The sequence below is a fragment of the Herpailurus yagouaroundi genome, unplaced genomic scaffold, assembly GCF_014898765.1.
Source record: "Herpailurus yagouaroundi ecotype Mexico unplaced genomic scaffold, PumYag 182, whole genome shotgun sequence".
Lineage (NCBI taxonomy): Eukaryota > Metazoa > Chordata > Mammalia > Carnivora > Felidae > Herpailurus > Herpailurus yagouaroundi.
In genome coordinates, this window is record NW_024412413.1 from 3,182,523 (window position 1) to 3,198,623 (window position 16,101).

General features: G+C 59.3%; 1 long non-coding RNA gene across 1 annotated transcript; it reads right to left on the reverse strand.

Annotated features, from left to right (window-relative positions):
• Nucleotides 1-8,939: 8,939 nt before the first annotated feature.
• On the reverse strand, nucleotides 8,940-15,835 carry LOC121040155 (uncharacterized). The gene is made up of 4 exons (XR_005795148.1): nucleotides 14,630-15,835; nucleotides 13,836-14,047; nucleotides 12,616-12,821; nucleotides 8,940-9,083 (listed from the first exon to the last, which is right to left on the reverse strand). It is a non-coding gene; the product is annotated as an uncharacterized LOC121040155 (long non-coding RNA).
• Nucleotides 15,836-16,101: the final 266 nt, after the last annotated feature.

Genomic DNA, 16,101 nt, shown 5'->3' on the forward strand with positions numbered 1-16,101 from the left:
AAGGTGCGGTCTGGCACGCCGTTCCCCCAACACTGTGCCTCGATCGTCCCAGCTGCTCCCAACACGCTCGCTGGACTGGATTTAAGGTTTCAAAGTTTTCAATGCAGAGAGTACCATTTGCAGAGGCTGCTGTCCTGCCCCATCGTCTAATAAACGTTTCCTCTTGGTTCCAGGCTTGGGATGAGAACATTACATTCCAGAAACTTCGATGGGAGCAGGTGCACAGGGAGGAAGAGCAATCCAAGGGGCAGGGACTGTGCCCACCAGAGAGCACAGAGATGCACCAACACAGACGTGAAACACACTCCTGTCATGCTCGGTGCTCCACGGGGCTCCTGAACAGTTACCTGTTCTTGATGGGCCAGGTGCTCAGTGAACTGAACAAAAATTAATCCGCCCAGCTCTGAGACAAGGGGCAGGGGGCGCCGTGGGGTCTGCACCCCCCACCCCTTGCCATCCTCCTACTTCCGGGATGGCCTGCAGATGTGGCTGGTTCTTCCAAAGGAGGAGAGTGGCTGCTCAACCAGATCCCCTGGGACATGGTGGGGGGACGAGGGTGAGCCCTTCTAGGGAAGTTAGGCTCCCTGGTATATCATATCTGAAGGCAGCACCTGCCCCAGGGGCCGAGCCCAGGACAGAGCTGCACCGTCCAAGGGACTTCTGCCGTGCCTCAGCCCCTCCATCGCTGAGTGTCCCCAGCATGGAGCAGGCAGAGCAGAGGCAAGACCTCAGGGGACAGCCTTGAGCAGCAACCGGGAGGACCTCAGTGCAGGAACTCCCCTGTCCCCCTCCTACAGCACACTCAGTGCCTCCGGGCTGCCTCCGACTTCCCACACCCCGCCCCCTTCACCCCTTCAGCCCAGGTGTCCCATGTCTCCTGGCTCCCGGCCCACCTGGACCTTCACGACTGGGAACCTCCCGGACACTAGGGAGCAAGGAGCCTCTGCAAGGCGGCGAATCCCTTCGCTGCACCATTTACCAGCCATCTCTAGATGGCGCAGAGTGGAGGAAAGACTTGGGCCACCCTCCAGCCAGGAAAGAGCAGAGGCCAGAATTGAGGAATGCGTAAGGCTCGCTTGGAGAGGTGCCTGGTCAAGAGGAACACATCCGCATTTGAAATGAGATGCCTGGACAGAGTCCCAGGAGTCCTGTGGGAGCCAGGCCCAGGGACACCTGAGCCCAAACCCTCAGCCCGCTCTGTGCCCCTGGCACAGGGACAGCCAGGGAGCCCAAGACGGGGGGCCACCACCCCCCAGCCTTAAACGTCAAGCAGTGTGCAGAGGGTTCTGATGGACAGGGGCAGAAGCCCAGGCCAGCCAAGCAGGCACAGGGCAGGGTCTCTGGTGGTCCACAATGCACCCTCCCACCCAACGGGCTGGTAACACCCCCGGGGCCCCGATGCCCCCGAGATGCCTCCTCTGCACCCCCTTAGAGCAGGCTGCGTCTGTGACCCGTCCCCATCCCTCTGGCTACGGGGTCCCTGGTGGGCGAGAACCTCCCACTCCACCTGACCTGGCCGTCTCTGGGCCAACTGGTCAGTGGCAATAGGCCGGGCATTCAGGACGTGCTTATCAAGTGAACCGGGTAGAAGTGACCAGAAGAAAATGGAGATGCCAAGAACTAGGCCCACCCTGTCCCGGCCCCACAGGCCTGAAACCCTTCCCCCTTTCCTGGACCTCTACCCCAGCTCCATGGTCCAGGGGCAATGGCTGTGGGGCCGGGAGAGCTCCTCCTCCCCAGCTGCACCACGTGGTTTATAGATTTTGGTGGCCAGTCTAAGAGAAGCGTCTCCGCTCAGGAAGGTCTGAGGCCCAAACATGTTATTCCTGGTTCAGGATTTACCTTGGTAGGATACAGAGGGAAGGGAGGTGGAGAAAGTGGCCGGAGCCTCACCTCACCCATCTGTCAAATGGGGCCATAATCCCATCCTGCATGCCTCACCAGCTTCTTGTAAAGATCGAGGGAGAAAGGAAGAGCTAGACAGAAGAGGTGGGGAGGCGGGGAGAGAGGGCAAGAAGAAGGAAGGAGGGAGACTGAAGGGCACCTTCTGTCCTTTCAAGCCTCGGAGAAGCTGCTGGTGCATGGCTGGTGCCTGGTGGAGGGCCGCCCTCATAAGCTCTCAGCCCAGGGTTCGGTTCTCGGAGCTGTCAGAATGGGGCTGTGGCCCCGCGTCACGGGGAGGGGCTCTTGGGCTTTCTGGCTCCCGGCCGAGCACGTGCCTTCCCCTCCCTGCCCTGCTTGTTTCCTGCTTCCCTCGGCCATCCTGTCAACCACTGACCCCAGAGGCTCCTCCTGGGCTGCCCGCCTCGGCCACACCTGGAGTCTGACAGTCCTGCCTGAGGCACAGCAGAGGCTGCAGGGAGCTGAGAGTCAGGCTTGAGTCATCACATCCACAGGTGGCCCAGGGGGAGGGACAAGGGGTCCGGGGGTGTCAGGGACTGAAGGGTTCAGGGAAATTGGAAGGAGGGCCTGGACAGTGTCTGAGCTACCCAGGACGGCCGTGCCGGGCTCCCGGCCCTGCCCCCTCCTGCAGCCCCAGCACCATGCCGGCTGCCCCAGCCCACAGCCTGCGAGGCTCGTCTCCCCTCCTTTCCTGAGCATCCCCCTTGAGTCACGGGCCTGGCATCACTCACTGAAACCTGGCAGCGACTCCAGGTGCAGCCAGAGAGCTGGCTGGGGTCAGGCGGCCCCCACTCCGTGCGACACGGGCACAGCCAGACTCTCTCTGGCCCTCACCTTCCACAACTGTGAAATGGGGGTGTAATCACCCTTCCATGCACCTCTTCTAAAGATCGGACTCCTCCCAGCTCTCAACTACAACACACAACGCAGACCTACTTTTCCTGTTGAGATTCCTGCCCCTGCTGTTGGCGGGACAGGCAGACCCTGACTCGGAGGCTGTTTGCGGCCGGTGGTGCTGGTGGGGATGGGTGGGGTAGCCCGGCAGAGGAGCCTCCTTTAAATGTCTGCCCGTGGATCTGGATTCACGCTATGACTCATGGTCATGCTGGCTTCAGCCCATTTCCTTGTTGGAAGAAGAGCCTAATGAAAGGGTGAATTCTTTCCTGCAGGAGTTTAAGCAGCCGACAAAGCAGGCTCTGTGTACCTGGAGACTTTGCCCTTCCTGCTTACGGCTTCCAGGGAAGTCACAAACCGTGCAGAGAGAGCGGCAGGCTGGGAGTCTTAGGGTGTCAGAGCCGGCTGGCGTCTCAGACCCGTCTCTTCTGCGCCCCGATTTTGCAGACGGGCAAGCTGAGGCTCAGAAACCAGCAATGTATTTAAGGCCTAGTTGGGGTGGGCCCTGGCATCCCTGATCCCCTAGCTGGTGTGGGTTTACTGGCCCCTCCGCTGTTGAGAGTAAGCAACCCCCCAAAGGGGAGGAAGAACCAAGGGGAGAGAGGTGTAGTTGCCGCAGAAGAAGGAAGGGGGGTACAAATGCAGGGGTTTCTCTCTCAGGCTCCCACCCCTGGTCCTTGGGTACCGCAGGGGCTAAAGGGGCAGAAAACCAGAGGGACAATCCCAAGGAACACCACTCTACTTCCTGACCTCCCCAAGCAGTTGTCCACAGGGAGGCCCAGCTATCGGGGCCCTGACCGCTGAGACCCATGCTTCCCTTTGAACGTGGGGGAGCCGTTGGGAGAGAAAAGCACATCCAAGGCCCCCGTGTCGGCGGGAAAGACCCTGAGAGTCTCTCTGGCCCCCATGTGTACTTTGAAGGGAAGTGGGGCCCAGCAAGGCAAGGGGAATGGCCCAAGGTCACCTGGTTGGCCACCGGAGCGGCCTGGGGCCAGAAGATGTCCCTCAGCACCCAGCCAGGGCTCCCCCCACACCAGCTGCCTGTGTGTCTGAGAGGCTAGAGTTCTGGCCCAGAGAGACAGGCTGGCTCTCAGCAGCAGCAGCAACACGGAGCCAGACTCTCCGCCAGGCCCCGTGCAGGCAGCTACACGCCAGCTGGCCTCTGGGGCTGGGCGGTGACCAGGTGGCCCCCCGGGCCCGGGTACAGAGCAGGTTCGGGGCCTGGCCCTGGGCGAGGCGGGACCCCACTGTGCCTCGCCCAGCGGCCTGAGGACCGCCTACCTCCAGGTCAGCTGGGGAGAGCGGGGATGTGCAGGCCCTCATCCCGCCCCCCACCCCAGCGAATCAGGGTCTCTGGGGGTCGCGCCTCCCCTGCTCCACGCACCCTCAACCTTGGCCTGTGGACAAGCAGGAGGCAAAAGTGGGTGTGTCCCCGGGGGCGGGGCGCACTCGGCACCCCACCTACCGGGGCAAGAACGTTGCGTGTGGAATTTTCCATGACCCACAAACGTGCGGGGAGGCTGTGGCGGACTTGCCCGCCCGCGGCTCACGTGCAGCCGCTAATTGGCGCTGCCTGTTCTATTTCTGCTCCAGACCCTAATGAGGTCACCCAGCCAGCGCCACCCGAGATGAACCCAGCTGGACGGCTTGGGGCCCAGGGGCCCAGCGGCCCAGCTGCATGCCTGGGGGAGGCTACGAAACCTGGATCAGGGCAGCCTGGGACGACCGCCCACTCGAAATGGAAAGATTCACCAGGGTGCGGGGGTCGCAGGCAGGCCCGGGGAGCCCCTCACCCGGGACAGGCTGCTTAACCTGGGGTGGGGCGCCTTCCTGGCCGGGTGGGTTGTTGGCTGGTCTGAAGGGGGGAGGGCCAGAGGGGCTCCGGAAGTCATGGAAACCCTTGGAGTATCAGCTGCAGACCCTGGCTGGGCCCCCCCCCCCCCTCGACCTGCACAGCCAGGCGGGGACCCCAGGGGTCCTCACTGCCATCCACCACACCAGCGGCAGAAAAACACAGCTGAAACCGCTCAAGTGAGCACCATTTAAAGTATGCAATTCAGGGCCACCTGGCAGCTCTTTATCTCCAGGGCATGAGTTCGAGCCCTATGTTGGGTGTAGAGATTACGTAAATAAACTTAATAAAAATAAAAAAAGTGTAGGGGCTCCTGGGTGGCTCAGAAGGTTAAGGATCCGACTCTTAGTTTCAGCTCAGGTCACGATCTCACGGTTTTGTGGGTTTGAGCCCCACGTGAGGCTCTGCGCTGACAATGCAGAGCTTGCTTGGGATCCTCTCTCTCTGCCCCTCCCCCACTAGTGCACTTGCTGTCTCTCTCTCTCTCTCTCTCTCTCTCTCTCTCTCTCTCTCTCTCTCTCAAAAATAAATAAATACACCTAAAAGTGCATAATTCAGTGACATTTAGGAAATTCGCGTTTTTGTGTATTTTAGAGTGTTTTTATCGCTCCCGTCCCCACCAACAGGCTTCCCCTAGTCCCCCTGGCCGGACCTGGCAACAACTCCTCTACTCTCCGCTCCCATGGATGTGCCTCTTCTGCATCCTTCACTTAAACGGGATCACACCACGTGTAGATACACCGCATTTGGTCCCTCCATTCGTCTGTTGGCGTACGTTTGGGTCGTCTACAACTTTGGCTGTTGTGGTCGTGCTGCCGTGAACACGTACGTACAAGTACCTGTTCGAGTCCCTGCTTTCAGATCATTGCCAGATCGCAGGGTAACTCTCTTTACTGCTGTTTCGAGGAGCCACCAAACTGCCGCCTCAGGAGCTGCCCCCCTCTGGCTCCCCGCAGCAATGCACGAGGACCCCAATCCCTCCATGTCCACACCAATCCCTGTTCGCTCCCGTTTCTTTACCGCAGCATCCCAGTGCGCGTAAAGTGATATTTCACGGTGGTTCTGATTTACATGTCCCTAATATTGAGCATCTTTTCATGTGCCCATTGGCCATTTGCAAATCGTCTTTGATTTTGGTATAGGATACAGGTTTGATTTATCTCACCCATGATTCTCCGGATAGTGGCTCTTTCAGATCTCAGTCTTGCCGCGGTTGTTGTGGTCTCGTGAAAGCCTTTCTAGGGAGGCCACCGTCAGACTCTGCACCCCGGAGCTTTCCGGGGAGTTGACCCAACACAGCCTCCCGTGGGGGAGCTCCCTCCCTACCCGTGACAGACATCACTAATCAATCGTGGCACTTGAGAGCCCAGAGATTTATCCACCGGGCCCCAGTGAATATGCAGCTCGTTGGGGTATCTGCCATTGAGGAATTCGCCCCTGAGAAGGAAAATAAATGAATGGACACGGGTTTTGGGGCCGAAATAGAAGTCTATGATGAGACAGTGTGCCCCACGGAAGGTGCGATGAGTTCTACCCAGAGGAGACACAGAGGCAGGGGTTGGGATGTGGGGGGCTGGCAAAGAACACCCCCTCCACATTCAGAACCAAGTGAGAGACAAGACGCAGAAGCCAAAAACAGGTCAGATTGTCAGCGTCATTCCTGATAAAGCCAGGCTGAGCCACAGCAAGACATCCTGTCATGCCCACGAGGATGGCTGGAATCAGAAAGACGGGCGAACACAAGTGCTGGGCAGGATGTGCAGAAGTTGGGATCCCTGTGCCCAGCCAGTGGGTGTGAAAAATGGTACAGCGCCTGAGGAAAACCGTTTGGTGGTTCCCCAAAAGGTTAAGCACAGAGTTAACCTATAACTTAGTCATTCCGCTCCCAGGTATATACACAAGAGAAATGACATGTTCACAGAAAAACCCACCACAAGCATTCATAGCAGCATTATTCATGACAGCTAAAGAGCCGAAACAGCCCCAAAGTCAGTGAACTGGTGACCGAATAAATACAACATGGTCCGTCCGTACAATGGCCTATCATTGGGCCATAAGATACATGGGGTACCGATGCCCGCTCCAACACGGACACATCTTTAAAACGTCACGCAAGGCAGAAGAGACCAGCCACAGAAGTCCACATATCGGGTGATTCCGTTCTTAGGAAATGTCTAGAACAGACAAATCCATCAGGACGGAAAGTAGATGAGTGGTTGCGAGGCCCCAGCCACCGCTGACCAGCAGCTTTTTCTGGGCCCCTGTCACTGTCACTTGGCTTAACTCAGACTCTCCTCCCAGCCCAGCCCACCCCACCCCCACCCGGGGCTACAGCTCCCACAGGGTGCTGCCCACTCCTGCCTCCAGAGTGAGTTCTGCACCGAGATCTTGGAGCGTGGGCCTCTGTGCCTGTCACTAAGCATGTCTGCCCCTGTGCTGGCTGGATCCACAAGCACAAGGTACATTCATGCCATTATTTTTTCTCCTCGCACTTCTAGAACCCTTTCCTTTACGATTTTGTTTCTTCACTCTTTGGGAATATGTGCATACTGTTATGTATTCATCAGTCCCTATCAACGAATAATAACCATTTTTTTAAAGACTTTATTTTTAAGCAGTCTCTACACCCAACGTGGGGCTTGAACCTACAACCCCGAGGTCAAGAGTCGCACGCTTTACTGACCGAGCCAGCCAGGCACCCCAAATAATAACCTTTTATGTCTAGCCTAACTCCTGTGGTTTCAAGCCAGGTGTCACAAACGGGCTGGTCTCTGAATGCCTCCGGTCTGCATCTGGGTTTTATTTTCCTGCCTAGTGTTTTACATTTTGGATTGGAATTAGTTGCCAACATTTAAAATTCACAAGGTTTCGGGGCACCTGGGTGGCTTCATCGGCTGAGCGTCCAGTTCTTGATTTCAGGTCAGGTAACAATCTACGGTTCGTGAGTTCGAGTCCTGCGTCAGGCACTATGCCAACAGCGGGAGTCTGCTTGGAATTCTCCTCTCTCTCTCTCTCTCTCTGCTCCTTCCCTTCTCTGTCTCTCTCTCCCTCAAAATTAATAAACATTAAAAAAATAATAAAATAATAGAAGTCACAAGGTTTCATGTGCGCACACACACAAACGTGGTTTCCGGCTTCTCTGGGAGGTTCCAACAATCTGCTGTCTGGTCTGCCTCAGTCCCCGCCATTCCCTAATGTCTGTCCCAGTGTTTCTACATATAACCCCTGCTTTGAACTCAACTTTGCCTCAACTTAAAATTGCTCCACTGACTCTCCTGTGCTCGCATTTTCACTCGCTCGCAGCATCTTAGCAAATTGCTGCACTTGGCCCTGCTCTGCATTAGCACCAAGGACGCAAAGAGGAAGAGGCCCCTGGCCTCCCAGACCTCCCAGCCTGTACCTGCCACCTCCCATGCCTCTTCCGAGCCTCACCACCCACCTTTGTCTCCAGCAGCCTCAGGCGGGTCTGACCTGCCTACTGTGCCAGGCTCTGCTGGCTTTCTGTCCCCTTCTCTGACACCAGGCCTGTGACATCTGCAGGAACAAAGGCCAGACTCTTGCAAGGGAAGTGCAGTGGAATGAACTCCTAGGGTCGGGGAAGGAAGCATGTGGATACAACCGGGTTCACCAGTCCCAAGGCCCAATCCACAGGGCTCCTCGGAATCCAGCAGGTGGAGGCCAGTCATAGGAGGACTGGCCGGCTCTGTACCTTGCTCCCCCAAAGCCCCCTACTCGTCTTATAGGGTCTCTCCCCCAGAGAAATGTCCTCCTCCGTTGACATTTAAGCAGAGACAGGAGCGAAGGGAGATCTGGACCGTGCAACCAGCTGAGGTTGTGGGTGGGGAGAATGTTGACAGAAGAGGAACTCGCACTTTCAAAGGTCCTGGGGTGGGATCATGCTTGGCTGTTCAAGAAATATCAGGGAGAGGATTTGGCTGGGGAACAGTAAACCAGGTGCAGAGAGGAGGTAAGCCAGCAAGGAGAGCCCTGGAGACAGCAGGGAGGGATTGGGACGTAATCTGGATTTCCATCTAAAGAGGATCCCTTTGGATGCTTAATGGAAGCAGAGAGACCAACCAGTTCCAGGAATTTTGTGGGAACACTCTGTCTTTCCTGGGCTGTGTAACAATGCTCCTAATAGACCTAGACGCAACTTTTTATATATTTGTTAACGTTTATTCATTTTTGTGAGAGAGAGACAGACACAGCATGAGAGGGGGAGGGGCAGAGAGAGAGGGAGACACAGAATCGGAAGCAGGCTCCAGGCTCCAGGCTCTGAGCTGTCAGCACAGAGCCCGACGCGGGGCTCAAACTCACAGACCGTGAGATCGTGACCTGAGCTGAAGGCAGAGGCCCAACCGACTGAGACACTCAGGCACCCCAGATGCCCCGGGTCTAGATGGAATTTTTAATGTCAGCTCATTGCAGGAGTTTCCTGTAAGGAGTTTTGGAGATAAGATAACAAGCCTTGTAAGTTTCCCTAGACCTGGTTTGTCTGCCAAAGTCCCTTGTCCCCTCACCTGGGAATGGCAGCCTGGTGAGCAGATGCCCCACGTGGGACACTTCCCCCCACCACGTGAACAAAGCCCTGGGCCCTGTGCTATTAGGGCACCCGAGAAACCATTTAGTGGGGGTTCTGGTTTATCTTTTCATTTGGTTGAGGGTTTCTTGGATGTTTCCGTAACAAAAAAAGATCTTGCTGTTGTGATTCGGTTTCTCATGTGGGGAGGGAAAAATTCTCCCTCTGCCCTTCGGGGCCTTCCAGCTGGACTGAGAATTAAATTTACAGGAAACAGATTCACAGGAAAAAAAAAACCCCAGAGTTTTATGACGTGCGCAGGGAGGCCCAGTAAGGAAATTGAGGCTTCAGGAAATGACCGAGGCGGGCAGTTCTTACACTTTTCAGAGAGATGTAAACCTGGGAGGAATCGGCAGGACAAAGAAAATGGAACTTGGGGGGCCGCAGTTAGACGGCGTTTTCAACAGACTCTGGGCTAGGGGAGTACGCTAGCAAGAAGTAACAAGCGTTGTGTGGACAGTCTTCTGAGCCCTGGATTTCTTATCTCTGGTGATAAGGATCGTTTTTTACCTCCTGGTCCAGGGACCGTACCTTCCAAGAGGGAGATGGACTTCCCGCTTTCAGGGGGACGGAGGAGGGTCAGAGTGTCCTTCTTGCACTGGTTGTCTCTTAAGTAACTTTTCTTTATTTTTTTTTTAATTTTTTTTTCAAAGTTTATTTATTTTTGAGACAGAGAGAGACAGAGCACGAACGGGGGAGGGGCAGAGAGAGAGGGAGACACAGAATCGGAAACAGGCTCCAGGCTCTGAGCCGTCAGCCCAGAGCCCGACGCGGGGCTCGAACTCACGGACCGCGAGATCGTGACCTGGCTGAAGTCGGACGCTTAACCGACTGCGCCACCCAGGCGCCCCAAGTAACTTTTCTTTAAAACAATCAAAATGCCGAAGTGGTCCCGCCCAGCCTGGGCCAGCCCACCCTTGGCCCCCGCCCTGATTTGGGAGCCTGCCTGGAGACACTAAAGCTGCATGTTTTGGCTCAGACAAAGCCTCAAAGCCCAGCTCCTGTCGCAGATTGCCCCCCTGGGCCTCATCTCCCTAATCTGTAAAATGGGACCACTGGCTTTATCTCCAACAAACGCGGTCCCCCGGGGGCCCTACTGGCACAGAGTGAGGTATCCATTCAAGGTAGACTCTGTTGCCACCACAAGGCTCCATGAGTCCGGTTCCCTGGCTAAGCTCTGCAGTTGTGAGATGCACCCTTCTATTAGGACTTTAATTTACCAACCCCGTGTCCCCTCGTTCTCCTTCCGGAGCTCAACTCTGCACCCTTTTCCCAAGCCTTGCTGACCCCCTGGGCCAGGCCGGACCCTCTGCTAGGCGCCCTCAGAGTCAGGCGGAACGTCCCTCCTTTTCTTGTCTGGTTCAGCGTGCAAGGTGGGGTACCTGGCACCCGGCAGGGCTCCGTGAGCTTGAACCACTCCTGTACCTCCTCAGAGGCTGTGGCCTCAGCTTCCCCGTCGGAAGTGCCCCGTAAGGAGGTGCCCTGAGCTGACCCCGTTCCCAGGGTCCAGACGTGACGCCCGAGGTTCAGGCTGGTCCCTTTCTCCTCCCTGGTGTTCATGCTTCTGTCTACGCAGACGGAATGAGGGGCCAGCCCTGGCCTGACCTTCATCCTCCCCACTGCCCTCCCCGCCTGTGCGTCCGTGGATGGGGTCCTCACTGCCCGGCAGTCTCTCGGGGGGGGGGGGGGGTGCCTTGGCCCCACAGCAGCTGACTGCAGCAGTCCTCTGAGATCGGCTTGCGGTTCACGAGGTTTCCAGGGATCTTTCTTCTCTCTCTTCCTTCATGTTTTCGTTTGGGGACTCAGTTCTCTATTCTGTGTCCGTGCTGCAAAACTTTTGGATCGAACACAGACTGTTTGTTTGTTCTTTCCTCCAGAAGGTGTTATTTACACCTTTGTGGGCTTGTTTGAAGCATGTTTCTCCTTCTGTGGCGGTGGCCGTGCAGCAGGTTCCAAAAGCAGCCCTGTTCTGCCCTCTCCTGTCCCCAGACCCACCTGTGCCCTGCCCCCCCCACCCCACCCCCCCCGCCCCGTTTACGGAGTTACCAGGGCCCCTCCCCCACCCCCACTGCTCAGATCACTGCCTCCTTCCCTCTCAATTCCTTCAGAGATCACACATATAAAAAGACAAGCATGCGAGAGCGAACTCTCCGCCTCTCCTTATCTGTCTGAAAATCATAGTTTACGGCTTCTGCTCTGCTCTGTCTCTTGAAGCCCTGGGCACAAGGTCAGGTTTTCCCCGCCCCAACCCCTGTTCCACCTTACCAGGGCTCCTCCCTGGGTCACAGGTGCCACCCCGGGGGCCTCCCCGGGCACCTGTCTCCAAGTCTGCACCCCCTAAAAGGATCCAAGGCCACATTGCACCAGCCAGAAGTGGACACTTGACCCCAGGCCCTGGGCGGGCAGGCTCGCCTGTGGAAGACGCCCTCACTGCCTGAGCCTCAGCTCCCCTCCCCTCCCCCCCCCCCCCCCCCCCCCCCCCCACTCTTAGGTGACTCTCGGGCCCACTGGGATGCCCACATTCCTTCTGGCTTCAGGGTTGGAGAGGAGGGATCTCCCACCCTGAACTGCCCCAGACTTCACCCGACGGGAGCCAGCCTTTTCCCTGGGAGGGTCTGCTTCTGAGCCAACAGCACCCCCCAGGGACAGCGGACCGGTCTGCCCCCCATCGGGACAGCATGGATGCAAGGAAGGCCTTCAGGGCCCCACAGCCCTGTTCCGTTCCCAGGTCCCCTGCCGGCCCCTGGAGCCCCCTGACCCTGGTCCCTGGGCTCCCGGGAAGTGTTGGGCACCCCGCCAATGGAGGCGGTCACCCTGGCAGGCCTGGGGAGCCTACAGGATCCAGACCGAGCCCGAGACCGGCCTTTGGGGCCCTCCCCCTGCCGTGGCACTCCCCACAGCTCCCAGACGTGCCAGCAGTCCTGATCCCTGCCCCCCTGTGGTATTCTTTGTGGCCGGCCGGCCCCACCTCACCAGGCTTTCCAGTTCCCACCCTGTGGCCACCACCCCTTGGGGGCCACCCTCGATTCCAGCCCTGCCCCGGGCTTTCCTCGGTGGGCAGGTCCGGCATGCCCCGGGGGGTGGAACAGAGAGGCCCCCACCGGGGCGCCCGGAGCAGGGGTGGGGGGCAATGCCTGCTGAGGGTGCCGGCTGCAGCTCCTGTGGGCCTTCTGTTCTCATGTTTCAGACTCTCCCACACCAGTGGGACCCTGGAGCACCCACCCCTCCGTTTCCCTTTCTGTGTAACTTGAACAGGTGAGGTTAGTCCGGTGGGTCTCAGTCTCTGCATCTGTGGAACGGGGTAACTAACTCCCACTTCTAGCCGCTACCGTCGGGGTCACATGTGTGTGCAACGTGAGGGCGAACGTTTTGTAAATTATCAGCTTACCCTCTACGCGTCCAGGCCTCTTTGGGCCCAGGACGTGTCTTCCAGGCAATCGGCCTCGACAGGCCATAGGTGGAAGGCCCCTCCTTGAGGGCGGAGGGCAGAGGGCGGCATTCCTGGCAGCCGGTGTGCACGGGGGCAGGTGTCCCCCGCCCCACCCAGCGGCAGTCCAGCGCCAAGTCACGTGGCTGACTTCCTGGGGAGGAAGCCTGGAAAGATAAGCAGGTGGCTGTGTCACAGTAAAGAAGGCCAGCGGCTTCTGGGACACGGGCAAAGTAGGTCAGAGGCTCCGTGGGAGACGGTGCTAGAAGGTGCTGCCAGCTCCAGGTCCCCGCTGGTGGCCAGGAGGGGCCGGCCGGTGGACAGGGTGGTGGGTGTTGGCCGCTGCTGGTCAGGATGTCTGCAGCTCAAGCTTGCGGACTGGACCTGGGACAGGGACAGGTGGTAGGGCTGCGTCTGAGGGGCTGAGTGCATGCCCTCTGGCCTCGCTGGCATCCAGGGCATGTCTAGCCCCCGTGGAGGGCTGGGGCCAGCCATGCACACAGTGGGCCAGTGACGGCCTGGGGACCAACACTGTCCTGCAGCACCACAGGTGGGACTGGGGCCACACAAGGGGCGGCTTGAGTGGAAGCCTCACGGGGTGAGCTGCTTGGGGGTTCTGTGGCATGACAGGGGGGCGAAGGAGAGGCCGAGTAGGGGGTTCCCAGGCAGACGTTACAGGCACGGCATCTGGGCCAGCCCTGGAAAGGCATTCCTGCCAGGACAGAGGTGAGAGAGGGGGCCAGGGGGCCATCAGGGGGGCTGAGGGCACAGCCCGAGTGCCAAGGGCTGGGTGGCCCTGGCCTTTTGGAGGTTCACGTTGGCTGTTCTGCTGGGTGCCTTCAGAGCTCGCCCGTGCCGGCCCCACCGGGACTTAGCACACAGCAGGGGCCTGGCACCTGCTTCGGGGCCCCAGTGCCACGCTCACCGTCACGGGCACACAGCGCTCACGTGGGCTCTGACCCCCTGCCCGGCCCTCCTCCCACCCAGCCGACTGCAGGAAGCGCTGTCTTCTGCCAACTCGGCCTTCGCTGCATTTCCTTCTTCCCCTGCGTACAAGCGAGGGGTCCTGCCCCGGCCAGGTCCCTCCTCGCCAGCCCCAGAACTCCAGGCCCCCCAGGGCGGAAGGGGCTGCAAACCACCACGGACAGCACGGCTTAAACAGGAGAAACGTATTTTCTCACCGTTTCAGTTTGGAGGCTAGAAGCGCAAGGTCAAGGCGCTGGTGTGCTGGCTTCCTCTGGGGCCTCTCTCCCTGGCTCATAGGCCGCCAGCCTCTTCGTATGGCGGACCCAACGCGTGTGAGTTCTCCTGGTCTCCCCGTGTGTCCACACTTCCTCTGGTGAGCACACCAGTCAGGTGGCCTCATTTTACCTGAATTACTTCTTTGAAGGCCCTGTGTCCAAACAGTCACATCCGAGGCCCCTCCTCCAGGCCTTGTCAGTGTTTTGCAGTTGACCCCACGCCCCCCCTGCCCCCCACCCTGCAGAGGTGGGGCCCCAGTCATCTCTGGCTACGGGCCTGAATTCACGGGCTGATGTGTGGCATTAAAGGGTCTCTAAATAAATAACCTGGGAGGGACAGGAGGAACCCAGCCCCCAGAAGCCACGGAAGGAGGCCCTGGGAGGGAGGCTGGCATTGCTGAGGCCCTGTACGCCCACCCACACTTCCCTGCCATCCTTCACATGCTGCAGCTGGGACACCGGCCCCCGCAGGCCCTGTGGCAGGGTTTCCAGAGCAGTGTCCCATCCGCATTTCCTGAGCCTCAGAGCAGCAGCCGTGGGAGGCAGGCCGGGCAGGCCTCCCTTCGTCCACCCCACCGGGCTGGAGATCAGGCATGGTTCGCCCAAGGGTGGGGCTCGGACTCACACCCCGCCTCCTGCCCTACCCTCTCTCCCTGCACCTGGTCTGGATTGGGAGGGGGTGGGGGTTGGGCTCCTGGTGAGGAGCGAATCACAGGGAGCTGGCGGGGTCACACCTGGCTTGGGGCCACCCAGGGCCAAGCACAGGCATGGTGGCCCACCCTTCCGCCATCTGCAGCGGAGGCCCTGCAGGAGGAGCCAAGGAGACACGGGGCTGGGCAGGGAGAGCTGAGAGAAAGGCAGATGGCTGTCCTGGGCCCCTGCAGTCAGACCTCAGTCACTCTGAGCCCTGTGCCTTCAGGCAAGTTACTCAGCTTGCCTGACAGCTTCTTGGTTGGTAAACCTGGGGCAGATGTGTGCAAGTAACAAACACCGGTGCTTCCTATGCGCTGGGACCGTCTCAGCGCTAGGGCTACGGGGAGACATGTGTCCGTGTCCTGCTGGAGCTGGGTGGGGAGGAGCAGACACGCTACGAGGGCAGGCCCGGAGCCCTGCTGGGGTGGGCTGCAGCAGCCACCCACACGGAGAAGGAAGGGTTGGGCAGGAGAAGGAAGGGTTGAGCTAGGCCAGCGATGAGGGAAAGACTCTGGGGGCACAGAGGTCAGGAGGGCACCTCCCCATCCTTGGACCTGGTCAGCCGTCTGTCCCACCCCCAGCCGCCCGGCTCTCTCCCAGGCCTTTAGGAGGAAGACCTCCTCCAGCAAGCCTCCTCAGGGGCAGTCTATCCTCAGCCTGGATGTTCAGGGTCCCGGGGGAGATGCCTGCCTCACATGATTCTCCTTCCTTTACCGCTGAGGCCCCCAGAGCCTAAAAGTGTCCCCCTCCGGAATGTGGGAGGGCAGTGCCTGCCTCCCGGTAACCCCGGAGCTGGGCCTATAAGCAGAGACGGTGGTAACTTGAGTGGTGGGGGGAGGGGGGCAATAGGGCTGGCACCTCCTATGGGTGCCTGTCAGGGCCTTCAGGCTTACTTCCAGGGAGGAAGATAGAGCCAGCTCGGCTCTGGAGAGAACGAGGGATCCCAGAGACCAGAGGCCAAAATTCTAGCCGCCCATCCACAAGGCATCCCGAATGGCCTTAGATGCCCTGCGCTCACCTGGAGGGCCAGGCCTGCCCGCCGCCCCCGCAGACGGCCCAGGCAGCATTTCTGCGCCAAGGGAGGAAGGGCCACCCAGACCCCGCCTGTCTTTACGACCCGCCAGGGACGGGCTACGGAGTTCCTTGCACGCGCGGGCAACTGTAACCCGGACCCAGAGACCAGCCGCAAAGGGAAGCCACCTCCTCCGGGACCAGCACCAGCGCCCTCCAAATGCTCCCCGCTCCCCAGAGAGGGCCCCCGGGTCGACTCCCTTCCCTTCCTCGCACCCCAGGCCCCCTCCTCGATCCCCTGTCCGGCCCCTCTTCTCCTCTCGCCTAGCCCCTCCCGTCCCCCCACTGCTGCTCCCAGGACCCTTCCCGTCCCCCCCCCCCTCGCCCCCCAGGCCTCCTCCTCTGCCCCCGTCCAGCCCCTCTTCTCCCCCCATCCGGCCTTTCCCCGGTCCCCCCGGCCCCACTCTGCAGCTCCCAGGACCCCTTCTCCGCCCCCCCCCCC